The following is a 7087-nucleotide window of genomic DNA, read 5'->3' as shown; positions in this document are numbered from 1 at the left end:
TTTATCAAGGAAGACATGTAGGAAACAGCACAACGAGAGACTAATTGACACACTGAGATTTATTTTGTCCACTTCCAGGGTGCCTACCCATGCTGGGTTTGCCTCACTCAGCTAAGAATAGCCATTCAAGAACAGTCAAGGTAAAATCAGCCACATTCTTTCACATTCCAAATTGCCAGTGCCTCTTCTAAAACTTAAGTTCTGCTTCTAAAATAGAGTATGCCAACATAGGGAAAAGAGTGGGAATAGGAATAGATTTGAAGTCTCAAAATAACTGTAGTATGATTTGGGGATTTTGGAAAATCACACTATTCACAAGCAAAATAAGCATGGTCTTAATATTTCCTGCTGTATAATCTTAAATATCAAAAAGCAGAAAAATTATATATCTACAGTGATGGCCGGAAACAGTCGATAATTTTATAGTATCAGACCACAGTGGTCTTAGTGCTCCCCTCACATGGAAGTGAGGAGAGTAGAGTGCAGTGCAGGGTGAAGATTACACTTCTGTCACAATGCTAATGCTGATTTGCTGCAGTGGAAGCACTGGAAGACTCCACAGTTGTTCACACAGTGAGGTTTCTGAAAAGGGAGTTTGCCACCTTATGAACCAGAATATCTTCACTTTTGAATTCAAGAGAAACCATTGTTTCCTACAAATCTGATATACTACCAATAGTAATCATGCTGCAGTATACATTTTGTTTACCGAATGGCCAACACTGAGGGATGGTGTTGTGATCTATGGAAATCCACCAATAGTTACAGAATATAAAACTTCCTTAATGGCAAATATGAATACTTAAGGAGGTTAAACAAAGCAAGAGCTTATACAGCATTATCCCCGCAATGTGTATTTATCAAGGTAATTCATCAGCTAAGGTTGCAAATAACCCATAAATCTCAATGGCTTAACACAATAAAAGTTTATCTCGCTCATTGCGCAGTAGTGCTAGCGGCTTCCCGGTTCGGTCCTCGGACCTGGCAGCTGCCTGTGGTGCTAAGCTGCTAGGAAGCCCCTCTCGGCGAGCTCGTTGGAGCTTGAACCCACTGTCACCCCTCCGATTCACGGGCAAACAACAACAACAAAAAAAAATGTTGAAGCAGATGGCCCAGGAAAGCTCTTCATTGGTGGGCTTAATACGGAAACAAATGAGAAAGCTCTTGAAGAAGTATTTGGCAAATATGGACGAATAGTAGAAGTACTCTTGATGAAAGACCGTGAAACCAACAAATCAAGAGGATTTTCTTTTGTCACCTTTGAAAGCCCAGCAGATGCTAAGAATGCAGCCAGAGACATGAATGGAAAGTCATTAGATGGAAAAGCCATCAAGGTGGAACAAGCCACCAAATCATCATTTGAAAGTGGTAGACGTGGGCCACCTCCATCTCCAAGAAGTAGAGGCCCTCCAAGAGGTGTTAGAGGTGGAAGAGGAGGAAGTGGAGGAACGAGGGGACCTCCCTCACAGAAAGGACACATGGATGACAGTGGATATTCCATGAATTTTAACATGAGTTCTTCCAGGGGACCACTCCCAGGAAAAAGAGGACCACCACCAAGAAGTGGGTGTCCTCCTCCTAAGAGATCTGCACTTTCAGGACCAGTTGGCAGCAGCAGTGGAATGGGAGGAAGAGCTCCTGTATCACGTGGAAGAGATAGTTATGGAGGTCCACCTCGAAAAGAAACGCTGCCTTCCCGTAGAGATGTTTGCCCCCAAGAGATGATGGGTATTCTACTAAAGACAGCAATTCCAGCAGAGATTACCCAAGTTCTCGTGATACTAGAGATTATGCACCACCACCACGCGATTATACTTACAGTGATTATGGTCATTCCAGTTCACGTGATGACTATCCATCAAGAGGCTATAGAGATGGAGACGGTCGTGACTATTCAGATCATCCAAGTGGAGGTTCCCACAGAGATTCATGTGAGAGTTATGGTAACTCACGCAGTGCTCCACCTACACGAGGGCCCCCACCATCTTACGGAGGAAGCAGTCGCTATGATGATGACGGCAGCTCACGTGACAGATATGGTGGAAGTCGGGACAGTTACTCAAGCAGCCGAAGTGATCGCTACTCAAGTGGTCGTGATCGAGTTGACAGACAAGAAAGAGGGCTTCCCCCTTCTATGGAAAGGGGGTACCCTGCTCCACATGATTCCTACAGCAGTTCAAGCCGCGGAGCACCAAGAGGTGGCGGCCGTGAAGGAAGCCGATCTGATAGAGGGGGAGGCAGAAGCAGATACAAGAAACGAACAAAACTTTGGACCAAAATCCCCAGTTCAAAGAAACAAACAAGAAGTGGAAACTATTCTGTCGTAACTACCCAAGGACTACTAAAAAGAAAAATTGTGTTATCTTTTTAAAATTCCCTAAGTTCCCTTCCATAATTTTTATGTTCTTCTGAGGAAAAAAGTAAAACATGTTTAATTTTATTTGACTTTATGACATTGCTTTTCAACAAGCAAATGTTAAATGTGTTAAGACTTGTACTAGTGTTGTAACCTTCCAAGTAAAAGTGTCCCTAAAGGCCACTTCCTATATGATTTTTCCCAGTAAGTGAAGCAAGCAATTCTAAGGTCTTCCACAAAACATCTAGCCATCTAAAATGGAGAGACAAATCATTCTGCCTATACAAACAAGCTAGCCGTTAGAGGGTGGTCAGGGTATGCTACTCATAAGATTTCAGGGTGTCTTCCAACTAAAACCTCCATGATCTCAGTATGAAAAACCTGAAATCAGATGCCTATGTAAGGAAATATGCACCCAGTAAACACAAAAAAGCAAATGGATAATGCTGGCCATTTTGCCTTTCTGACATTTCCTCGGGAATCTGCAAGAACCTCCCTTTTCCCCTCCCCCAGTAACAGCATTTAAGTGTGTGTTAAACAACTACAGAATACTAAATAAAAAGTTTGGCCAAAAAAAAAAAAAAAAAGTTTGCCTCTTGTTCACACTACAGTCTTATGTGAACTGTCCTTTAAGCAGCTAAACCAGTAGGGAAACCATCTAGAAAATGAGCTATCCAAGGTCACCATGGCAGGCGAAGAGAACTAAAGAACTCAACGAAAAACCAGGCTGGCTGGGGCACGGTGGCTTACCCCTGTAATCCCAGCACTTTGGGAGACCGAGGTGGGCAGATCACTTGACATCAAGAGTTCAAGACCAGCCTAGCCAAGGCAGCGAAACCCTGTCTCTACTAAAAATACAAAAGTTAGCTGGGCATGGTGGTGTGTGCCTGTAATTCCAGTTACTCGGGAGGCTGAGGCAGGAGAATCGCTTGAACCCAGGAGGTGGAGGTTGCAGTGAGCCAAGACTGCACCACTGCACTCCAGCCTGGGGGCAAGGCAAGACTCTGTCTCAAAAAAATAAAATAAAATAAAATAAAAATAAAAATTGGGAAGAGAGGAGGAAATTTTCTTCTTCCTGTCTGCCCAGGAATAATGACAACACAATTCTGCTTCTGACACAGAGGAAGAGCTTCTCAGATCCCAAAGTTCTCCAACAAGGATATGGACCTCTAGGTGATAAAACAAATTCAACCAGGCTCATGAAACTTTCTTTACCATTCTCAGTGGGGCATGTTTCACCATCCTGGCCCCTACTCTCACCTGATTATTGTTCCAATGTGAACTAATTTTCCATTCTTTTTTTCAATTGAGTGTATGGGTCAGGGGTTTAAAAACATTTAACATTCAAACCTATGGAAAAAGGAAAATAATGAGAGAAACAACCTGAAATCATAAAGATTTGTGATAGATACAATGATGTTCCCTTAAGCTGCTCAGTCAACAAAGGGATACCTAACAAAGAAGTTAATCTGTATTAGTCAGTGTCCTACATAGAAACAGAACCAATGGGATGTGTGTATGTATATAGACACACACATGTATATATATGTGTGTGTGTCTATATATATACATATATATACCTATGAAGAGACATATTTTTTAAAAATTTGTGTCAATTGTGCCTCTAGATATGAGAAAAGATTTATTATAAAGAATTGGCTCATGTAATTATGGAGGCTAAGAAGTCCCAACATCCTCAAGTCAGCAAGCTGGAGACTGGGGAGAGCCAGTGTGTGTTTATCTGGGCGGCTAGGAGATGTGGTAGATAGAGTTTATAAGGAGGAAAGTCTTCTGAGACACCTTTTGGCACATATTCTGGCAACTGCTCACCTTACTTCAGGGAGTCAGCCCTGAAAGATAAATCAGGTGGCTGAGCAAGGAACTTTTTTTTTCCTTTTTGTTATAAACATTTTCAAACACAAACAAAAATATAGAAATGTTATGTATAGAATGATATAATGAGCTTGATGTATCCATCATTCAGCTTCAACAATGACCAGTTTTTTGCCATTCTTGTTTCACCTATTTTCTCCATTCAGTCTTTTGGAGGGCTAGATTTTAAAGCAATTCCAAATGTCATGTAATTCCAGCCATGCACATTTAGACTGTAATTCTAACAGATGAGAACTTTTAAAAAAACCATAAATACAATAGCATTATCACATTTTAAAAAATTTAACAATCCCTTATTTAACAATTTAGCAATTCCTTTAAGAATTCAAAGTAAAATTTTTAAATTTAAATTCACAATTCCTTCTAATTCTTAGACTATGTATAATTTTCCCAGTTGTCTCAAAAATAGCCTTGTACAGTTGCTTTGTTTGAACAGGACTAAAATAAGATCCAGACATTGCATTTGGTTGATATTTAAATATTTCTTGTCTCTTTTTTTTTTTTTTTTGAGATGGAGTTTCGCTCTTGTTACCCAGGCTGGAGTGCAATGGCATGATCTCGGCTCACTGCAACCTCCGCCTCCTGGGTTCAGGCAATTCTCCTGCCTCAGCCTCCTGAGTAGCTGGGATTACAGGCACGCGCCACCATGCCCAGCTAATTTTTTGTATTTTTAGTAGAGACGGGGTTTCACCATGTTGACCAGGATGGTCTCAATCTCTTGACCTCGTGATCCACCCGCCTCAGCCTCCCAAAGTGCTGGGATTACAGGCGTGAGCCACCGCGCCCGGCTATTTCTTGTCTTGAATCTGTAATAGTTCTTTCTTCTCCCTCCACCCTTTTTTTTCTTTTCTTTTCTTTCTTTCCTTTTTTTTTGGTTGTTTCTAGCAGTTTTTAATAGCCAAAAACTAGAAAAAACTCAAATGAGCTTTGAGCAGTGGCAGTATCGTAGCCAATGAGGTTTATCTGAGGCGCGATTATTGCTAATTGAAAAAAAAAAAAAAGAAAAAACTCAAATGTCTGCCAATAGTTAAATGGGGTAGCAAACTGCAGTATAGCTATACAATGAAATAATACTATTGATATAATAGTATTATTATAATACTCAATAATACTATTGAGTATGTACTCAATACTACAATACTACTCAAATACTACAATACAAAGAAAAATGTGCTACAGCATGAATAAATCTCAAAATTCTCAAGTGAAGAAGTCAGTCAAAATAGAGTACATGTATTGCGTGATTCCATTTGTGTGAATTTCAAGGAAATCTAAACCAATGTAGAGTGACCAAAAGCAGATCAGTGATCACCTTCAAGTGAAGAAGCAGGGTGAAGGGGAGGGGAGAGAAAGTGGGGGAAATATGGGGAAGGGTGGAATAATGGGATTATAAGGAGTGTTAAAAACTTGGGGAGTGATGGGTGTGTTCAATATCTTGATTGTGGTACCCCCTTTTATTCAATTTTATTTGTTGAAGAAACTGAGACATTTGCCCTATAGAATTTGTCACATTCTGAGTTTGATTGCATCCTTGTGTTGTCATTTAACATGTTTTTCTTTCCTCCATCCTTATTTTTTTGTAAACTATTAAATCTAGAAGCTCAATCAGATTGAGATTCAACTTCAGGGACAATATATGATGTTGGGTACTTGCTACTTCATCACATTGGAAAGTCATAATATCTGGTTCTAAACTTTTAATGGTGTTAAGACTGATTAATAGATTTATGTGTTGTCAAAGTAATCTGTCCATTATAAAGTTCTCCATCAACCTATCACCTAATGGTTTTTTTTGTTGTTGTTGTTTTGTTTTTGAGACGGAGTTTCGCTCGTTACCCAGGCTGGAGTGCAATGGCGCAATCTCGGCTCACCGCAACCTCTGCCTCCTGGGTTCAGGCAATTCTCCTGCCTCAGCCTCCTGAGTAGCTGGGATTACAGGCACGCGCCACCATGCCCAGCTAATTTTTTGTATTAGTAGAGACGGGGTTTCACCATGTTGAAAATGGATGGTCTCGATCTCTTGACCTCGTGATCCACCCACCTCGGCCTCCCAAAGTGCTGGGATTACAGGCTTGAGCCACCGCGCCCGGCACCTAATGGTTTTAATAGCCAATGGATGATTGCTGCCTAAATTTATTAATCAGGAGCTCCAGAATTTTATCTTTCTAATATTTTATTTATTTATTTATTTATTTTGGAGGGGAGGGGTCTTGCTCTGTCACCCAGGCTGGAGTGAGTGGTGTGATCACAGATCACTGCAACCTCAACTTCCTGACCTCCAGCAATCCTCCCACCTTAGCCTCCTGAGTAGCTGGGACCACAGGTGTGTGCCACCATGCCCGGCTAATTTTGTATTTTTGGGTTTTCGCCATGTTACACAGGCTTATCTCAAACTTCTGATCTCAAGCAATCCACTTGCCTTGGCCTCCCAAAGTTTTGGGATTACAGGTATGAGCCACCGTGCCTGGCCATATCTTCTAATACTATCTTCCCTTCTAAATTTACCACTTGTATTTATTTCATCAATAAGAATATTTACTCATCTATAACTTGGTAACTCTGAAATATAGTTCACATGGGAAAGGAAGGGTACTTAATTCACTACTTTATCAATGTTCAGAATTAGCTGATATCCTAGAAACCTCTAAAGGTGACTTTTTGTTTGCAGAACACATGGATTTGTATATTTGTTATGTTTTAATACATTGCAAATATTGGTTTTTTTGTGTGGTTCAAATTGTCCCAGATTTGGCTAGTGTGCTTTAAGTTGATCCCTGTGTCCATACAATCCCAATAGTTGTACTATCATCCTTGCTTTTTGGCATTATAAAATATCTC

The 7087-nt window shown here is 40.6% G+C and overlaps 2 pseudogenes; both read left to right on the top strand.

Annotated features, from left to right (window-relative positions):
- The first annotated feature begins 1103 nt into the window (after positions 1–1103).
- LOC105729500 (RNA-binding motif protein, X chromosome-like) lies at positions 1104–2371 on the top strand (annotated as a pseudogene).
- A 2801-nt stretch (positions 2372–5172) lies between these two features.
- Positions 5173–5296, top strand: LOC135270512 (U4 spliceosomal RNA; annotated as a pseudogene).
- Positions 5297–7087: the final 1791 nt, after the last annotated feature.

This window comes from Aotus nancymaae, unplaced genomic scaffold (assembly GCF_030222135.1).
Source record: "Aotus nancymaae isolate 86718 unplaced genomic scaffold, 86718_ANA_hifiasm-v0.15.2.pri h1tg000062l, whole genome shotgun sequence".
Lineage (NCBI taxonomy): Eukaryota > Metazoa > Chordata > Mammalia > Primates > Aotidae > Aotus > Aotus nancymaae.
The sequence above is the reverse complement of the archived record's forward strand: the minus strand, read 5'-3'. Positions and strand labels throughout refer to the sequence as shown.